General features: G+C 35.9%; 1 protein-coding gene across 3 annotated transcripts in view; it reads left to right on the forward strand.

Annotated features, from left to right (window-relative positions):
* Positions 1 to 4,427: 4,427 nt before the first annotated feature.
* The window catches only part of LOC115209188 (transmembrane protein 94), a 92,232-nt gene continuing 75,880 nt past the window's right edge, over positions 4,428 to 20,779 (forward strand). For all 3 annotated transcript variants that reach the window (XM_029777433.1, XM_029777435.1, XM_029777434.1), the window contains exon 1: positions 4,428 to 4,578. The gene's annotated coding sequence lies outside the window, so the exon portion shown is untranslated. The remainder of the gene's footprint in view (positions 4,579 to 20,779) is intronic.

Genomic DNA, 20,779 nt, shown 5'->3' on the forward strand with positions numbered 1-20,779 from the left:
ATTTTTTCCTTAGCCATCTGTGTATCATACTTAGTTATATACTCCATTGACAGGCATTCTGCTGGAATGACCTTTTGCTTCCCTTCAATGTACATACTATGTTTTTAAATGAGGCACATCTATCAGAGATTTTATCTCAGATGTAAACAACAGTATGTGCCTATCTTCAATGTATATACATTTAGTATGATACATACTGGCTACTTTAATTTAGTATTGCTTCGATTGCATACACCAGATTATTTATTCAACCTAGCAGCTATTTGCAATATCAGTGAATTTATTCAACCTAGCAGCTATTTGCAATATCAGCGAATATTCACTGCTTCCCATATTAGTGGTAACAAATCTTGCTCAAGCATGTAGCTGGCTGCAAGTTCATTTCATTGACAAAGCCTCTGAAAGAGTATATACTTTAAGAATGATACAAAGCTGGTTATTTTAATTTAATGCTGCTCCAATTGCATGCATCAGATTAAATTTCATATATTGTTTATCATACCTAGATTTTATATATATCGTTTATCATGCCTAAATTTCATATATTATTTATCATACCTAGAGCTCCAGTTATATTATTGGTACTGTTTTTACTTCATGCCTCCAATCCTATTTATTTCAATTTTAGTTTCCTCCACTTCCTTTCAGGCGTTGTTTTGACCAACAATCATAATGTCTATCAACTTTCATGTATTTCCTTTCCAATCCTTGATAATTGTATCTGGACAATTTGGATAGGCATGTTCCAAATGATTGTGGCTCAATTGTTGCCACATCAAATGTTTGATAGATGTCTATACCATTTTTTTAATTCATTATTACATAAAAGTATTGGCATATAGTCTTGTTGACATAGTCACTGATTCTATCATGTCTGTAAATATATTCAGACTTTTGTTTTCAGTTATTCATCTTTTTCACCACTCCTTCATGATTTAAAGACAAAGAAAATCTTTTCTCTCTTCCCCCAGAAAATGGCTCTGTCCAAAACATTGAAAACTCTTCACTCTATGGTATAAAATCTCTGAAAACATTACTCTTTCCCTTTATGTATCATCCTCATCATCATCATCACCATCATTGTTTAACGTCTGCTTTCCATGCTATCATGGGTTAGACGATTTGACTGAGGACTGACAAATCAGATGGCTGCACCAGGCTCCAATCTGATCTGGCAGAGTTTCTGCAGCTGGATGCCCTTCCTAATGCCAACCACTCCGAGAGTGTAGTGGGTACTTTTACATGCTACTGGCATGAGGGCCAGTCAGGCAGTACTGGCTACAGCCATGCTCAAATGGTATTTTTCTACGTGCCACCTGCACAGGAGCCAGTCCAGCAGCACTGGCAATGACCTCACTCAAATATTTTTCTTGTGCCACCAACACAAGTACCAGTAAGGCGACACTGGTAACGAATCGCGCTCGAATGGTGCCTTTTAAGTGCCACCAGCATGGAAGCCAGTTAGCTGCTCTGGCAACGGTCACGCTTGGATGGTGCTCTTAGCACTCCATTAGCAAGGATGACAGTCATGCGGTGCTGTCATCGAATTTGATTTCGATTTCATATGTATATATGTATGTGTGTGTGTGTGTGCGTGTGTGTGTGTGTGTGTGTATGCGTGTGTGTGTGTGTGTGTGTAATTTCCAGGATTTAAGAGAGTTAGATACTTAAATAGTAAACCACCCAGGTCAAGTTGGTGATAGCACTTTCGTGTACAAACAGTATTTAAGGACAAATACGTACTTACTAAAGTAAGCACAGATTTGTTCTTTGGTTGCACATACATTCACAAAAGGCTAACTGAATACACGAGTCAAGGTCACACGTGGGTGTATATATATATATGTTTATGCATATATATATACACAGATGCATACAAGTGTGTCTATGCTTGTGTGCATTCTTTGTAGTGTTTACTCCCTAAAAAGGAGGTAAATCAATAAAGGGAAGTAATTCAATAAGGGAACAGCTACTTCACTACTTCATACAAAAAAATTGGTAAAACTAGTACCAAAGTAAAATAAAGAGTAGCTCAAATTAGAGCTACAAGTCCAATTTAATAAAATATATTGAAATATAGGTGCAGGAGTAGCTGTGTGGTAAGTAGCTTGCTTACCAACCACATGGTTCTGGGTTCAATCCCACTGCATGGCACCTTGGGCAAGTGTCTTCTACTATAGCCTCGGGCCGACCAAAGCCTTGTGAGTGGATTTGGTAGACGGAAACTGAAAGAAGCCCGTCATATATATATGTATGTATATATATATATATATATATATGTATATATATGTATATATATATGTATATATATATACATGTGGAGGCGCAATGGCCAAGTGGTTAGGGCAGCGGACTCGCGGTTTCGATACCCAGACCGGGCGTTGTGAGTGTTTATTGAGCGAAAACACCTAAAAGCTCCACGAGGCTCCGGCAGGGGGTGCTGATCCCTGGTGTACTCTTTCACCACTCTTTCTCCCACTCTTTCTTCTGTTGGCCTGCTCGCTTAGCCAGCGGGGTGGCGTCATTGGAAGGCTAAAACAATGCGAACACATTGTGACCAGCAATGTGTAACTACATCTGATGGACTGGTCGGTCACGTGATCACGTGATATATATATATACATACATATATATGTACATGTATGTGTATGTATGTGTGTGTATATGTTTGTGCGTCTGTGTTTGTCCCCCCCAACATCGCTTGATAATCAATGCGGGTGTGTTTACGTCCGTGTAACTTAGCAGTTCAGCAAAAAGAAACCGACAGAATAAGTACCAGGTTTACAAAGAATAAGTCCTGGGGTCGATTTGTTCAACTAAAGGCGGTGCTCCAGCATGGCTGCAGTCAAATGACTGAAACAAGTAAAAGAGTAAACCTTTGTTCAGCAGTTCTCAGCCATTTTTTTTTTTTTATCTATGGATCCCTTTGATTACTATTTTATTCTGGTGGACCCCAAAGCCATTTGAAGTTTACAAAATAGTTTTATTGATAGTTCTTTAAAAATTCCTATTTTGCTTTTCACACATTAATTCATGTAAGTTGAATTATGTAAAAATGTTAGAGTAAGAAACCTAGCTGTTTCTTGCAATAAATACATCTAAAGCAAAATTTTTTCATCAACCCTTAAAATACTAATTGTGGATCCCCAATTTACTATTTCCCTTGCATTGTCCCACAAAAATCTTATTTGGGCTCCTTGGGGGTCATACTGACCCAGTTGAAAACCACTGCTCTAGTTGAAAACTGGGGAACAGAGCAGCATCCAGTTTCATGTAATCTTCTAGTGTAATGCAGGATATGGACTCAGTCCTGTAAAAAAATAGAGCACTCATGAATTATATAATGCTACGTCACTTACTTCTGTGCTGACAGATGAGCTTTTACATGTTTATTTAATCTGCAAGAAACTGCATGTAAATTTCCCTCAAAGTACATCTTAGAAATACAAAAAATAGGAAGGACACATCAGAAAGTGCAGCTCTAGTTGTATTGAAAATAGTATGTGATGGTCTTGATTGGAATACTTTAATTATTAGTCTTCTTGATTTGTGCTGACTTTTAGACTAAATAGCAAATTGTTGTGCCTGTGGACTGAGCTAATTGCAAGTCAAGTGTCTTAGTATTAAACACCAATGATAGATAATTGCCAACTTTACATGCAATAAACCGATATCATATTTATAGTCAGCTGAGACTCACATGTACGTACGTGCATATGTATGCATACATGCATGTGTGTATGTATGCCTCTTTTATCTTTTACTTGTCTCATTCATTAGACTGTGGCCATACTGGGGCACCACTTTGGAGAATTTTAGTCAAATGAATTGACCTCAGTGCTTTTTTTAAGCCAGGTACTTATTCTATCAGTTATTTTTGCCGAACTGCTAAGTTACGGGGACGTAAACACACTAACACCGGTTGGCAAGCAGTGGTGGGTCACAAAAATAGAAGCACACACACACACACGTATATATACGACGGGCTTCTTTCAATTTCTATCTACCAAATCCATTTACGAGGATTTGGTCGGCCTGGCTCTAAAGTAAAAGACACTCCGGGATTGAAGCTGGAACCAATAGTTTGGGAAGCAAACTTCTTACCACACAGCCAGCACCGTACCTATGCATGTTTGCATATACGTTCGTATGTCTTTCTGTATGCATTTCTATTTTTAATTCTTTGAAGTCTGACGTTCTGTATGCATGTATATGTGCATATACATTGCATAAATATATATATATATATACACACAGAGGAGGAGAGAAAGAAAAGAGAGACACCCACACACATGTGCATCTATGAGAAAATAATTGCATGCACCACAAGCCCACCCTGACACAACACACGCAACACAACACTCTCACCACACCACTCATACAAACAAGTAGAACATAAAACAAACAAAAAAATCACATGAACACAAGAACGATAATTCAACCAATCAGAGAGCTCGTTACAAACGTTACCGCCATATTTCTATGCATGTGAAAGGAGAAGTTATGTATGAACATTTGGTCTCATTATTGTCCGAATTAATTGATAGGAAACTCTGGTGGGAAGTCTGATCACTCTAGGTAAGCTAATTTTAACACGAAGCAAAATTATTTGCTTGTTGCTTATATATGTATATATCATAAATAGATATATGCGTTTATAAAGGTTTGAAGTGTTCGTCTGTAAATGCATTTGCTTCGTAGAAAATTTGCAATTGAAATTATAGCAGACAACATCACTTGTTTTTTAGTCTTTGACTGGATGTAAATGTTTACCTGCGGTGCCGACATTATCGCTATCTTCAAATGTAGTGTTACCGGTGAATAATTTGAAAAAGTTCATTTATTTTTCTTATTAATTTTTTCTTTAGGGGAGAAACTAATCAGTGACATTATCAGGGCTTCATTTTTCTAGGGTCGATAAAACGAAGTACCAGTCAGCTAAAGTATTTATGGTTAATTTTATATCGACTGCACCCTTCTCCAAACGTGTGGCTTTGTGTCTACATTTTTGAAAATTTTGCTGCTAGTTCTAGCGAACTCTTATTACTTTTTATAGGATGCTCTATTGACTCGTAGCAATAATAATTGCTTCTGATTAAGGTACAAATCCGGTAATTTCGAGGGCAAGTGGGTTAATCGAGCCCAATACTAGATAGTACCTTATTCGACCCAAAGGGCTGAAACACAAAGTTGATCCTAGCTGGATTTGAACATCATATATAAAGAAATAATAATAATCTTTTCGACTTTAGACACAAGACATGAAATTGTGGGGGAGGGGTCTAGTCGCTTAATTCGACCCCAGTTCTCAAATAGTACTTTTTTTTTATCGACCCTGAAATGATGAAAGGCAAAGTCGATAATAATTATTTTAAATTGTGGCACAAGGCCAGCAGCTTTGTGGGGAGAGGTGTTGATTATATCGACTCGAGTGCTTGACTCGTACTTTGTTTTATCGACCCTGAAAGAATGAAAAGCAAAGTTGACTTTGGCAGTATTTGAACGCAGAACGTAAAGAGCCGGAAGAAATGCTGCTCAGCATTTTATCCATCACGTTAACTATTCTGCCATCTCGCCCATACTGCTAATAATAATAATAATAATAATAGTAATAATTGTGGTGGTTTCAAAAATAATAATGATGAAACTTTTCTGCAAGGTGAAATGTCTGTTGTTTTATGTGTTGTTATTTGTGTCTTCATTTCTCCTTTTTTTTTTGTTTTTGTTTGAGGAGGATGTTGTTACTTTAAAACCCTGTTGCCGATTCGTTATTAACTGATGCATTTATAACACATGTGCAACCTTTATGTATATGTCGAATGTGTGTAACTATATACTGACTCATGTTATGATATAGGAGAAATGCTGAAAGTGCGTGGGAGAGTCTGGATAGAAGAAAACGTTTGGAATTATACTTTAATATCATATTGCAGATAACCCTGTTAGTTTGTATCTATATATTTTATTACTTATATATACACACACACACACAATATATATATATATATATACAGACCAGACATATATATCGTGTTAAACTTTGCGGTAGGTCGTGGTGTTTTTGAGAATACAACCAAAGGGAAAACAGAGACTTATCAACAATGATTCAATAGCGGAATGACGACTATTAAAAGACTACGTTTTTCCTGTTTGTGTCCTGCTTGAGTAGGGTCATATGTTTATTTATTCTCTCAAAGTAGTGAATAAATAACGGCATTTTGATATAGAAATGAATTTTTGGGTAGGGGGTCAGAGTACCGCCCACAATCACGGGCAGAAATCGAAGACTAAATCAGCTGAAAATATATATATATAAAAAACAAACTGTCTGGACTATATTTTTTTAGGGAAATAGTCTCCATAAGATGTTTCTTTTGTTGTTTAATGTGGTTTAACAATAAATAAATCATTTTCTTCCTACTTTTAATTCCCTTTAAATGATGACAGTGTCTTTAGTTTTTAAATAAAAATAAATTCATATTTTTTCCTCCTTATTTTATGTACACCTTTTTGGGTAGGTAGATTGTGGCAGTGGGATTGCTTAGGTACTATTGTACCGACAACTGCCAAATTAATTGGCAGTTATTGATTGTTGATAGTAAAAGTCAGTATGTATGCAACTAGTCTGGCCTCCCTCCAAATGATAACAAATGCTATAAATCGACTCTACTCAAATAAGAATTTAGCATTTTATGAAATTAAATTAAAACTATGAATTATATTGCATAGTGATACAGATTTCATACATTTCTATCCTAAAAATCTGTTTTCTTGCTTTCTCTTTCCAATGATAAACAAATATATATCTTTGACCTGATGTATACAATTTTCTTTCATTATTCAAATTGTTTATGTATATATATTCTATTTTTTTATTTACAACTTGTTGAGATACAGTTTAAACGATTGTATTATTCCATTCATAACTCGGGTTCATTTCTATAGAGTGACACAGATTTTCTTTTCATGTATATTTTCATATATTTCTCTCTAAGGTGTAGCTCTCTCCCTCCCCTCTCTCCCTCTTTCAATGTGTATATATATATATATATATATATATATATATATATATATATACTCATATTCAAGTGTGTGCGCGTATAAATATATGCAAATATTTGAATATAAATATATGCAAATATCTCTGCGTATACATACACAAATGTGTGTGTGTAAAGGTATCCACTTATCAGCAACATCATTTTAACTCCATTTTTTTCATGCGGAGTCAGACGGATTCATTAAGGCAAATTTTCTCCGGCTTAATGCCCATCCTGTCACCAACTCTCACTTGTTTCCAAGGGCCAGACATGCTTTCACGGAAGAATGGAAACCAAGGACACTACTTGTATGACAGTAATACTTCATTGCGGCTATCACACAATGGCAAGACAATGAGACGCAAACACACAGGCCCATGCACACCTGTGTGTATAATATATATATATATTTATTATGACAGGCTTTTTTCAATTTGTGTCTACCAAATCCACTCACAAAGCTTCAGTTGGTTCAGTGCTGTAGTAACAAACACTTGTCCAAGGAGCAACAGAGCCATGCTTGAGCCCATCAGCATCTCTCTCTCTCTCTCTCTCTCTCTCTCTATATATATATATATATATATATATATATATATATACACACACACACACATGTACAATTGTATTTATATTTATATATAAGGATGTATATTTACTTATTGGGAAAAGTGACAGAGTACAGGGAAATTGCCCATGGCAGTTGAGTATCCAGCATTTCAGACAGTCTTCTTCAGGGCAAAGATGACTGGAGGAGAATAAATGACAGCAGAATTTTACATCCTTTATGTTTGAGAAACTGGTTGCAACTGACAAGGAATACAAGACATAAGCTTCATAGGTAGACAAGAAGTAGTAGAAACTAAGTAAGAAAGCGTGAAGGAAAGAGAAATCAAAAGAGGAAGTGAAGTAGGGAAAACTGAAGGCAAAACTTGAGGTAAGAGGGGTGTTGAAGGATTAGAAGGGGATTACTGAACTATGAGGTGTTGGAGTAGAAAAAGAATGCTTATTTATACTTGGTGACATGGTTCTAAGTTTGAGTATGATGGGCTGTTCTTTCCATTTCATTGAGTCTGTTGCTCCATGGTGTGTGGAGATGCCACACATTGATAAGTCAGGAATAGAATATTTTGAAGTGGCTGGCAACAAGTTGGCCTAACATAATATATAGTAATGAGTTTCAAATGTCAGAAATAGCTTCCACCCATAGAAAAATCTCTGTTCCAACATCTGAAATTTGTAAGCATGGAAAAGTAGATGTTAAAACAATGATGGTGGTGCATGTATGAATATGCACACACATGTATATACATAAGTGTATATATGTATTACATATATGTATGTATACATGACTATATATAGATAGATGTGTGTGTATAGCTGCCAACAGTCAAGGAGGAACTTGTTTAAAGCTTGGGAGCAAGGGTACTCTGGAACATTATCAGATAGATGCTGTGGAATATGTATCTGTGCATGTGTATACACACACACACACTGTATATACCAGCATATAAACCAAATCATTGTATAGGCCAAGGTGAATTTTTTAGGTAATTTTTAATATTATGGCATATAAGCCAAAGGCATTGTATAGCAATAACTGATTAATCTCAAGAATAATTTCAGGTTCAGAAATATGAATGAACTTGAACAGAATCTTCACAATTCATAAATATATAGTGGAGTAGACATGTATCTCTTTGAAATCATAGTTGTAGGGGAGAGGTATCACAGTGAGTTTCGATGACATGATGTGAAGAACTTTGCATGTAAGACAGAAATGTGGAATGACCATTGTTGTAATGAAGCATTTTTAAAGTTATTATTAGGGGGTGAGCTGGCAGGATCATTAGCACTCCAGGCAAAATGCTTCGCAGCATTTCTTCCATCTTTACATTCAGAGTTCAAATTTTGTTGCTTAACTTTGCTTTTCTTTCTTTTGGTGTTGACAAAATAAGTACCAGCTGAGTACTGGAGTCGATGTAATTGACTTTCCCTTCCCCTCATACTTGTTGGCTTTGTGCCAAATCTTGAAACCAATATTAAAGTTATTATTAAATTAAGAATTGAATAAATAAGAATAAGTATACATGCTCAATTTCTTAATTTGAAACAGGTAATTAGTGTCAGTATTTCGATAAATTACTTTCAATAAAGCCTTGTTGTTTGTAGTTTATTGTGATGATAATTAAAATGAAGATGAAAGATTAATACAGGTTATCAAAGATCTTTTAAAAATGGCAACTGACCTTTGTAGTCATGTGTCTCTACTATTCTGCACAGTGTCCATCTAATATCAAATTGCTTGCAAGGAAATAGATATCGATCTTACTTGTTATTGCAACCCCATCAAGATGTTGCAACGACAGTGAAAATGAATGAAATATGAAACTGGGTTCAAACTGAAAGTCGTACTGTGTGCCAAAGAATACAATAGCAGCACCACTGCTACATATTTCATGATGAATGAGAAACAAGTCAGAGAACGGCAAAAAATTTAGAAATATTTTGAAAAAAATGCCTATAGGCACAGGAGTGGTTGTATAGTAAGTAACTTGCTTACCAGCCACATAGTTCCTTGGGCAAGTGTTTTCTACTATATCCTCGGGCCAACCAAAGCCTTCTGAGTGGATTTGGCAGACGGAAACTGAAAGAAACCTGTCGTGTGTGTGTATATATATATATATATATATATATATATATATGTGTGTGTGTGTATATGTTTGTATATCAGCTTGACAACTGATGTTGGTGTGTTTACATCCCCGTAACTTAGCAGTTCAGCAAAAGTGACTGATAAAATAAGTACTTGGCTTACAAAGAATAAGTCCTGGGGTCGATTAGTTTGACTAAAGGTGGTGCTCCAGCATGGCTGCAGTCAAATGACTGAAACAAATAAAAGAAAAAAAAGAAACAATAAAGACAAGTGTGCAAATAGGGATCAGAACCAGAGAAAGTAGCCAGACTTAGAGGCAGAAATTCTTGAGAACAATTCTTGCATGACCTGCAAGTAAGCTGACATAACTTTTTCAAGGTTAAAACCTAGGGCTAAATTTTTGGCATATATGGTATATATATGTTGTGTGTGTGTGTGTGCATATATATATATATATATATATATTTATTTATTTTATAGAAGGAGCTTCTACAGGACTAGAACTGTTTCATTCAAAAGAAATCATCAGGAAGCTAGGTCACCTAGCTTCCTGATGATTTCTTTTGAATGAAACAGTTCCAGTCCTGTAGAAGCTCCTTCTATAAAATAAATTAATTTACTCCGCTATGTATTGAGTACCTTATTTACTGTGGTTAACCCCGACTCAACCCGGGACCTACATATATATATATATATATATATATATATACACACACACACACACACACGTATATATATATATGAGCATGTTTGTGTAATTCTTGAATATATGTATGTATAGATATACGTATATATATATATGTGTGTGTGTGTGCATGCATATGTATGCATGTCATCATCATTTAATGCCCATGTTCCCTACTAGCATGTGTTGTACAGTTTGACAGTTAAGTGGTATCAAGGAAGAACTGCAGTAAGGGAAGTAATGGGTGGTGATGAAGAGGGGGTGTGTTGAAGAGGATGGAAATTGGGTGAAGGGCGCAGTTATGCACATACAGCTGTATCAGAACTCAGTTTTGCTGAGGTGGGCAGGTCTTCACAAGAACCACATATTGTCAGTCATCCCAGTCCTTTGTCATCACATTTGAGGTTCAAGATCCTGAGACCAGCCTTCACCACTTTGTCTCATGTCATCCTGGGCCACCCTCTTCTGCAGGCTCCATCAACATTTAGTGATTAGCTCTTTACATAACTGTCTCCAGCACAGTCTTTTTTCTTGCACACTACATCTAATTCCTACTATGCCCTGTTTCTCTCTCAACACATTTGTACTATGTCTTTCATGCACACTTAGATTTTACGTCCAATTGGTGTATGCTCACTTCATTTCTTTTCCAGTCTTCTCAAGCCCTCTGCATTGAAGGCTTATGTCTCACTTCCATGTAGCATTGCAGTTCTAATGCAAATATCATACAGTCTGCCCATGTGCTCTGAAGGAAAAGACATTTGTTACCAGATTTAGTAGCTCTCCTAACTTCCTCCAACCCATTCTTGTTCTGGTTACAATACTTTCAGAGCAATCACCTCCCTTGATAATAAAAACTATCAACCATTTCTAGTGAGTTATCTAAACATTTAAGAAAAGATATTCCAGTGTATTCCTAGTCTGTACCATTCCATTCTTGGATAGTCTGCCTATGATTCCACTTCATCCCTTGTGTGTCCATAGATCACATTCATACAGCATATGGAGTTTATAGCTGGTCCTTGTCTGCACATCAGACCAGGCCACATTCCTGAAGAAACTAGGTTCTGTTTTCTTTCCCACTTCTTAAATCCTTAGTCATTGCTAATTTTATTTTGAGGCCTCTCAGTTTAATGTTTAAATTCCCTGTCTAGAATTTCCTTTTTAATCCCCATATAGATTAAGCTATGGAAACTAAATCATTAGTATATAGGAGTTCCCATGGACATCTAGTCATAAATTCCTCTGTGAAGAGTAGGAAAGGACTTAACCTTGAAGAACTCCTACCTTCATACTAAATTTGTAACTAAAATCATTATCAACTCTCATTTTACTTACTGCATCTTAGTATCTGGCTTTTGCAGCCCTCACAAGTCATTCATCTCCACCTAGTTTCTTCAGTGACTGCCAAATTGCTAAGTGTCAAATGCTTTCCTCAAATCAAAAAAGGCCAGAAATGGCATTTTATTCTTAGCCAAGTATTTCTCCTCTAGTTGCCTCACTAGGAAGATTGCCTCATCTGGGGACACAGCCAAACTGCATCTCATCTCGGTTTATTCTATTGTGGGTCAACTGTGCTGCAGCTCTCTCTCTCTCTCTGATCTTCATAACTACTGATCTAATTGTTTGATTCCTCTATAGTTGCCTCTCTCTAAGGCATCTCCTTTGCCTTTGTAGCAATTCACAATGATACTGCTACACTAGTCATTGCCTTCCTGTATGCTAATTAACTAAGTGGTAATCATGTATCCTACCACACATGAGTACCCTACATGAGTGGTAATAATGTATCCTACCCCACAACTGTCCTTCATTGCTTTATCTAGCACATAGCTGTCAACTTGAACTGTAGGGTCAGCACAAGGTAACTTCTGTTTTCCCATGCATTCTCAAAGTTGAGCACCTTTCATTCCTCTTTATTGTTCTCCATTTCTATGGCTAGTAAACTTTCATCATTCTGAATGCACTTCTACCAGTGACGTCTTGGTTCTCTCTCATAGACTCTTGCAATCCTAAACACTTCACACCTCTGATCCTCACACAAATCTTTTCCTTCTTAGCCTTAAGTTTGTTGCCTAGCTGCCCTTGTCATTTGGTAATGCTCCTTACTACCATCTTCCTTTCAGGTTTATCAAGCCTGTCTCCTTGACTTCATTACCCTATCAGCCATGTCATTCTCTCACTATGTTGCTTTTGATTTGGCTGGTAGTTTGTGCTTGCTAAATGTCTGATCTGTAATCCCAAGCAGATTATTTTGTAGAAATTCCTAGTTGTGATTTATGCAACAGGTATCTAGATCTTCTTTTGTCTGTCTGTATACATGCATATGTAAGTGGACCTTTTATCTCATTTCAGTTACTGAACTGCAGCTACTATGTACATGTTTTTGTAAAGGTGTGTGTATATATATTTGTGTATTTATGTGTATATGTATGCATATATGTGTGTATACATCTGTTCATTAGTTTTTGTGTCTATTTTTCATTGCTAGCATGATTTAGACAACTTTGGAGCCACTATTTTACAGCAGAATGCTGTGTGTGTGTGTTAGCAGTTTCAGTCAGAGGCTGTGGCCATGCTGGGTCAGAACCATTAGTATTAATGCTTGTTTATTTTAGACACTCTTCCTGATCCTGCCTCTGGAATCTGTCCTGATGAAGTAATGAGTTGGACAGAGTTGTTCTTTGTTTCTTGCTTTGATGTAGATTCTGGTACCTCAAATAAAAAAATTGTCTAATTGCTTTTTGAACGCATTTACATGTACAGCTTGTTGATCTCTGAGTCCTCTTAGCAAGGTATTGAAAAGCAGCAGGCTTTTGAACCTCAGGTTGTTACAGTATTTGGTTCTTATACTGGATGGAGATGGTGGGATCTTTGGTACTATGCAATGGCATCCAATCCAATGATTGATATAGCTTTCAATCCCAAAGTTGGGTGCTTGACCTTCCAGGATCTTCCACATATATATCACTGCAAATCTTTTGTGTCTTCTCTCCAGGAAGTACAGCCTAGAAAACTCTGTCTCAACATTGTCTTATTTGACCCATGCAAACATGCAAATATGGAAAAATATTAAAACAATATTAATGTATGTATTTATTTGCATGTTTATGTGTATTATATATATATATAGAGAGAGAGAGAGATATGTGGACATGTATGTTTCTGTGTGTGTGTGTGTGTGTGTGTGTATATATGAATATACACTCACACACTGGCACTTGTACCGGTGACACATGAAAAACATTTGAGTGAGGTCGTTGCCAGTGCCACTGGTCTGGCTCCTATGCAGGTGGCATGTAAAAAACATCACTTGAGCGTGGACGTTGCCAGTACCGCCTGACTGGCCCTCGTGCCGGTGGCATGTAAAAGCACCCACTACACTCTTGGAGTGGTTGGCGTTAGGAAGGGCATCCAGCTGTAGCAACTCTGCCAGATCAGATTGGAGCCTCGTGCAGCCATCTGGTTTGCCAGTCCTCAGTCAAATCGTCCAACCCATGCTAGCATGGAAAGCAGACGTTAAACGATGATGATGATGAGACATGTTTGTTTGCGTATATGTAGACATACTGTGTGATTAAGAAGTTTGCTTTTGCAACCACATATCTTTGGGTTCTACTGTCATGTTCCATTAAGTTCATCATCATCATCATCATCATCGTTTAATGTCCATTCTCCATGCTAGCATGGGTTGGATGGTTCGACTGGGGATCTGGGAAGCCAGAAGGCTGCACCAGGCTCCAGTCTTATCTGGCAATGTTTCTACAGCTGGGTGCCCTTCCTAACGCCAACCACTCTGTGAGTGTAGTGGGTGCTTTTTACGTGCCACCTGTACAGGTGCCAGGCGAGGCTGGCAACGGCCACGGTCGGATTGGTGTATTTTATGTGCCACCGGCACGGAAGCCAGTCGAGGCGGTGCTGGCATCGGCCACGAGTCGGATAGTGCTTTTTACGTACCACCAGACCAGGGATCCTGGCTGGTTCAATTCGATTTCGATTTCGCTTGCCCCAACATGTCTTTATATATAAATATCTGCAATGGGCTTAATATAATTTTCATTTGTCAAATTCCCTCATTTGTTGGCATGGAGTGACCAAGAAGCTCCACTGTGAAACTGAACCTAAAGATACATGGTTCCAAAACATACACACTCATATGTTTATAATAGATAGACAGATGATTGTGTGTGTATACACAGACAATCACATATAGATACATGTACATTTCAAGTAAAACATGAAAAACTAGTTTGTCACTTATGAATGAATAACAAATCAATTGAGAAAAATTGTCCAACTATGTGATTCACATTCATGTGACATTTACACACATTCCTTTACTTGTGCAGTGAACACAAACCCATATATGCATGCATGTGTATACACATTCATATATTCATACAAGTATTTTCATATCTGTCTATATACATTCATATATTCTTGAATATACACTTTCATACACATAAACATATGAAATATTTACATATCTGACATAGTTTTTTTTTTTTTTTGTGCCAACCCAATACTGTTATTGAAGGAAGTTCAGGTCACTAGTTAATGTCAGGTTACTAGTTCTTTGCCTATCCCCTAGGACAGGCCATTTTCATACTACATTGGTGGCCATTCATCTTCATTCAAGCATTACAGATGACCATTACCTATATATGGATTCAAATAGCACTTTGAATTCTGTGATGTACTCTTCTGTTCCATTAACTATAATTTGCTTTGTCATGTATTGAACTTAGTGCTCTAACTACTTAACAAAAATATATTATTCTGTTTGTGTGTCACCTTTCAATGAATGTCCTATAGTATATTCATTCATACAAACTTGGTGGGACAACAATACAGTCAGAAGGAAAGCTGAGTTTATAGAATTTTATAGTTTAAACCTCTATAAACACTCTATAAAGTGTGAGAAAAAAACAACTTATAAATTGTTTATATTTTCCTTTCCACGTTTTAAACCTGTTAACTTCTCTGATTAATAAAAAAAACGCTTTAAGACCTATGGTTGAAAAGAATAATATTTATTTTTCACATAAGCTAGACGTGTGAGATTTTTATATGAAGAACTATAGGAAATTGTGGATTTCTTGTTTGCAAAGGGTGTTAACAAGACAAGTGAAAATGAAAGCAGTTCTGACTGGGAGCCAAACAGTTATGAACTCATTTTACCAATAAACACTGTTGCACTATGAGACCTGCTATTGTTATGATAGCATAATGTTTTGATGTTTTCAAGGCATTGTAGTCTCAGTTATAGAAAATTTTTTTTTCTGGCTTAGTGAAAGGAAGAAGATCAGCTATTTCGTGCAATGCCTCAGCAACTGAGTGGGGTGGAAGAAACCCCAGTGGTTTACTACAGTAAGAAGTGGTGTACCAGAGTATTGAATTACTTATCCTCATATGCTGGAGACCTGTTTGCACTAAATGCACCAAGTGTCAGGTGATGATGTTAAACTAGGCAATGCAGTAAGTCTGCTATCCAAAACAAGTAAAGTTCATGTGACAAGTTCTAAATCTACCCACTTACACTCAATAAGGCTTTGGTTAATTCAATCTTATGATAAAAAGCTCTTTACCCTTTGATGCAGCAGCAGTAGTTTAACCCTTTAGCATTCAGATTATTCTATCAAATGTGCTGCTTATTTATACACATTGTTTTGAATTAATCTTGCATTATCTTGTAGCTTTGAGATTTTGATTGCATGGGTGTATGTTTTTAGACTAACATTGTAGGGTAGGTGTGAGAGGCAGGATCAGGTCAGTTTGAACATAAAACAGGTAGACTATTTTGGCTGGATATGGCTAGTTTAAATGCTAAAGTGTTAAATTGAAAAACCACTTGATTGCAAAACAAATTTCTTAACCGCATGCCATAGTTGCACTCTATGTTCAATTAATTCAGATGCAACATTTTATTAATTAAATGTAGAATGATGTAGTTTTTTAAAATCTAGTTCTTTATATCAGTGTGTTCATCTTTTGTTTAGCAATGGAAATTAAGTTTTCAGAGAGTGGAGAATTAAATCTTAGAATTTATAGCGTAATGAAAACTTTTTTCTCATATTTTAAATTTCACTTATTTCTATCATTATGCAATTATTGAAGCAGATGTGTGTTTTCAATTATGAACCTAAGTTTCCTGCAGGCATGTGCATTTACATTGTCAGTTATGTTTAGCTTTTGGAAGTGTTTTTTATGTTACATTTATATATATGTATTGATGATTAAGTTCTTTCCCGCCCACGTTTTTAATTATCTTAAAACTCTAGTTCCCACCCTCATTTTAGTAATCTTGAGGACTCCAGTTTTACTGATAACTAAATCTTGTAAGGGTGACTTTTCATAACGCTCCTAAAAGAAATTTGTTGAAGTGTTCATTTTTCACTCATTGGCAAACAACCTTTGTCCATCTATGAGTATTTAATTGCATACTTAACCCTTTAGCACTCAGATTACTCTTGAATGGAATGCTTTGAGATTTCGATGATGTAATTATTTATTTTTACAATGTGTAAGAGGCTTGACCTGACCAGTTTGAACATAAAACAGGTAGAATATTTGGCCTGGACATGGCCCGTTTAAATGCTAAAGGGTTAAATGAGTATCCTTGAGATAATTCATCAGTTAATCACCATTTTTTTTGTCCAGTTATATATCACTGTATCTACTTATATATTAACTATGTATTAGCAAGGATTTATTACACAAATTAGAACTTACCTAAGAACTTGTGTCTATGTTCTGTAAAGACTTTAGTAAAAAATAATTGTTACTTCCAGAGTTATTTTAAAAGTATTTTACTGAAGACCATATTAGATAGAAAGTAAGAGTGGGGGTTCATGCTAGGTAGGAATACCAATATTGCAAAATACCAACCTCATTTAGTCGAGTGCCTCTACATTTTCTTTTATATGCTGTAAATGTGATCACTGATCAGACTGCTTGGTCTTTTATGACATTGCTATTGATTAAAAAGAGAAATTGTATATGTATACAATATCAATAATACATGGGAAGATGTAAACTGCATTTATTTTTTATTCATTTAGCTAAAAAAGAAAGGCAGTGCCTGTAACCTCTTTCAATTTTTGTTAGGTCAGAATTTAAGATAAACTTAGACTGCAATTAATATTTCATTTGATTAGATCTTACATGGACCATATATTTTGACAGCAAATAAAACACCTAGCAGCTGCCTAAGTCTGCATTATGAAAGTTACCAATATTTAAATAAGACCGGTGGAGACCTTTTATATGTGAATATTTGTAGATGTGTCTAAGGCAGTGAACTGGCAGAATCGTTAGCATGCAGAGCAACAAGCTTAGCATTTTGTCCATCTTTACATGCTGAGGTCAACTTTGCCTACCATCCTTTTGGGGTTGATAAAATGAGCACTGGGGCTGATATAATCGACTTACTCCCTCCTCAAAATTGCTGGCTTTGTGTCCAATTTGAAACTAGTATTTGTTGTGTATAAATGTGAGTAATGATTTAAACAATTCTTTTTAACATGTATCTGATGAGAAGGTGTACCTCCAATAATTGTATAATTATATCTATGTTGCAAATTTACATTTAATCACTTGGTTGTTTTTAAGCCTTATTCAACTGCTTAAAGATTGAGGTTTCTTCTCAATGTCTACACTATGCTAGTTATATTGAATGTTGACAAAAGTGATTATCAAGAGAGGCAGCCAACCTTTCAAAGGCATTTCTTTTTTGTTGGAATAATGACTATATCACTGCGCTTATGAAACAAATTCATGTAAGAACAAAGTAGTATTGTATTCTTGTTACCTTAACACAAAGCAAATAAGTGAGGTAGGGAGACCTATATATCTCATGATGAGAGAACATAACTTTTTGATAAATATGATTCACCTTTGTCATATAAATATCTGATGACTACATTAGCAGTTTGATTTTTTGACTTACTAATAACTCACAAAAAAATAGTCATTGAAACATGTTATGCATTCCACCACCTGCATTATCATCATTTATCACCTACTTTTCCATTCTTGCACAGGTCAGAGTTTGTTGAAGCAGATTTTCTACAGCTGGGTAGATAGATTAAGACAAAGGTACACTCAAATAGATACCCACACGTGTGTGTGTATGCATATGGATGATGGTTTTTTTTGTTTGTTTTTTTTAGTTTCCATCTACCAGATCCACTCACAAGGCTTTGGTCAGCATAGGGCTATAGTAGAAGACATCTACCCAAGGTGTTGTGCAGTGGAACTGAACCCAAGACCACATGGTTGGGAAGTAAGCTTCTTAGCCAAACAGTCATGGGTTTGAATATTATTGAGGTTTTTCATTTGCTCATAGGAAATATTTAATCTGTTAGCATTTAAACCAGCCATATCTGGCCAAAGTATTCAACCAATTTATGTTCAAACTGACCAGATCTGGCCTCTCACACCTATCCTGATTCCATTCTTAAAAATAAACAATCACATCATTGAAAACAATGTGTCAAGACCTTGATATGTTGTGCTTGAGGAGATTCATCAAGCCTAGTGTAGCCATAGTTTTGGCCATTGCCTGTGTAAATGGTACCCATGCTGGTAGCATGTAAAAAACACCTATTACAGTCTCTGACTGGTTGGTGTTAAGAGGGGCATCCAGCCATAGAAACCATGCCAAATCATACTGGAACCTGGTGTAGCTCTCCGGTGTACCAGTTCCAGTCAAACCCATGCCAGCATGTAAAGTGGATGTTAATCTGAATGCTAAAGAGTTAAGTTAAACCTTGTTGGAAGCTCATGAAACATGCAGCAGTCAGTGTTCCCACTGATGACTTTTCTCATTCAGGCACACAGTACAGTGAAATGTTTTGAACTATTACTGTAATGGCTTATTAGCTGACACATAAACAATCTGGTTTCTATGACTCATTTAAAGACTACCAAAGCAGTATGGGTGTTTACCACAGCTTACAACAATCATTTACTTGTTGTAGATGTTCTAATGTGATGCTATAAAAATATGCTAATACAAAGGATTGTCTTATATGCCAGTTATGAAATTGTCCTTATTAAATTTAATTATTGAAAACATTGTCAAACTGTGATCTTACTGCTATATTAATTTTCTGTGTGAACCAGTGACTTACTGTGTATGCGTGACCTTATCTGAGTGAAATCTAACTGGTGTGATAGCAATTACAATACATAAAACTGAAGACTCACATAAACAATTTTACTGTCTCATAGACATAATTCATGTATTATAAAGAAAATACCTGCTGTAATTTCTCCTACATCATATGTGAAGTTTTTTGTTTTATACAAGTATACTAGCACAAAATAAAAAAATTTTGGGAATTATTTTAACATTCACCTTGTAGCCCAGCATATAATTTTCTATTTGTATTCAGAAGTACCCTCCACTTTTCTTTTCTTGGTTTCAACAAGATCCTTGCTTTTTTGGGGGTGGAGTTGATAAAACATAGGAAGTGAGTCACATCTGTCCCCTAGTTAACCTTTTGTTACCATATTTCTGTTGAAATACACTGCCATTGTTTCATTTCATTTTGAAAATAATGAAAAATATTGTAAAATAACTGTGCCGTTATTAAGATGATGTTTTGGGGCATAAATTCAAATGAAATGTTGTTTTTAGATGACTTTAAATTAGGGAGTTTATATCCAGAAATAGGGGTGGTATTGAGCACATTGGTATCAAAAGAGCTAAATAAGCTTGTTTACTGTAGGAATGCCACTCTGTTTTAGCAGATTTAAATTTTAAAGCAATGAACCCACCCAACTAATATAAAAAAAATATATATCTAAATTGTTTAACTTTACTGTCTCAACGACCAATTTTTACATGATATCCATTTACTCTAAACACTTGTATTTTCACTTCTTTTCTATAGCTATGAAACTTAGCCCTTATAAATAGTGTATCTATGTCATTTGGTAGTATCTGACAGCTAATATCAGAAAAATATTGATCACTGTGCTACCTAACTACAAATGTGTGATCTCCAGTCACAATACCATTTGGCTATGCAGATTGAGATCGTCCTGAAGCATTGTAATAGAAAACATGCTGTAAGTTATTATAACAGACATCGCTTTGGGCTCTGGTTTTAGTATCTTCCGTTTCTACTTATGAGATATGATCAGTTTTAAGTTATATCTGATTTGACTACAACAAATGGCATTACTTGAGGAGGTATAGGTTTGTCTGAAAGGCAGTCAAAGTTTCCAAGTGAATTCCAATAAAATGTAACTTGACTGTGGATTATTTTCAATTAATATATCTCAATATCATATAGATTTATAAGGTGGTGAGCTGGTAGAACCATTAGCATGCCAGGCAAAATGTTTAGTGGCATTTCATCCATCTTTACAGCCTGAATTTGAATTCCACCA

This window comes from Octopus sinensis, linkage group LG3 (genome assembly GCF_006345805.1).
Source record: "Octopus sinensis linkage group LG3, ASM634580v1, whole genome shotgun sequence".
Taxonomy (NCBI): Eukaryota; Metazoa; Mollusca; class Cephalopoda; order Octopoda; family Octopodidae; genus Octopus; species Octopus sinensis.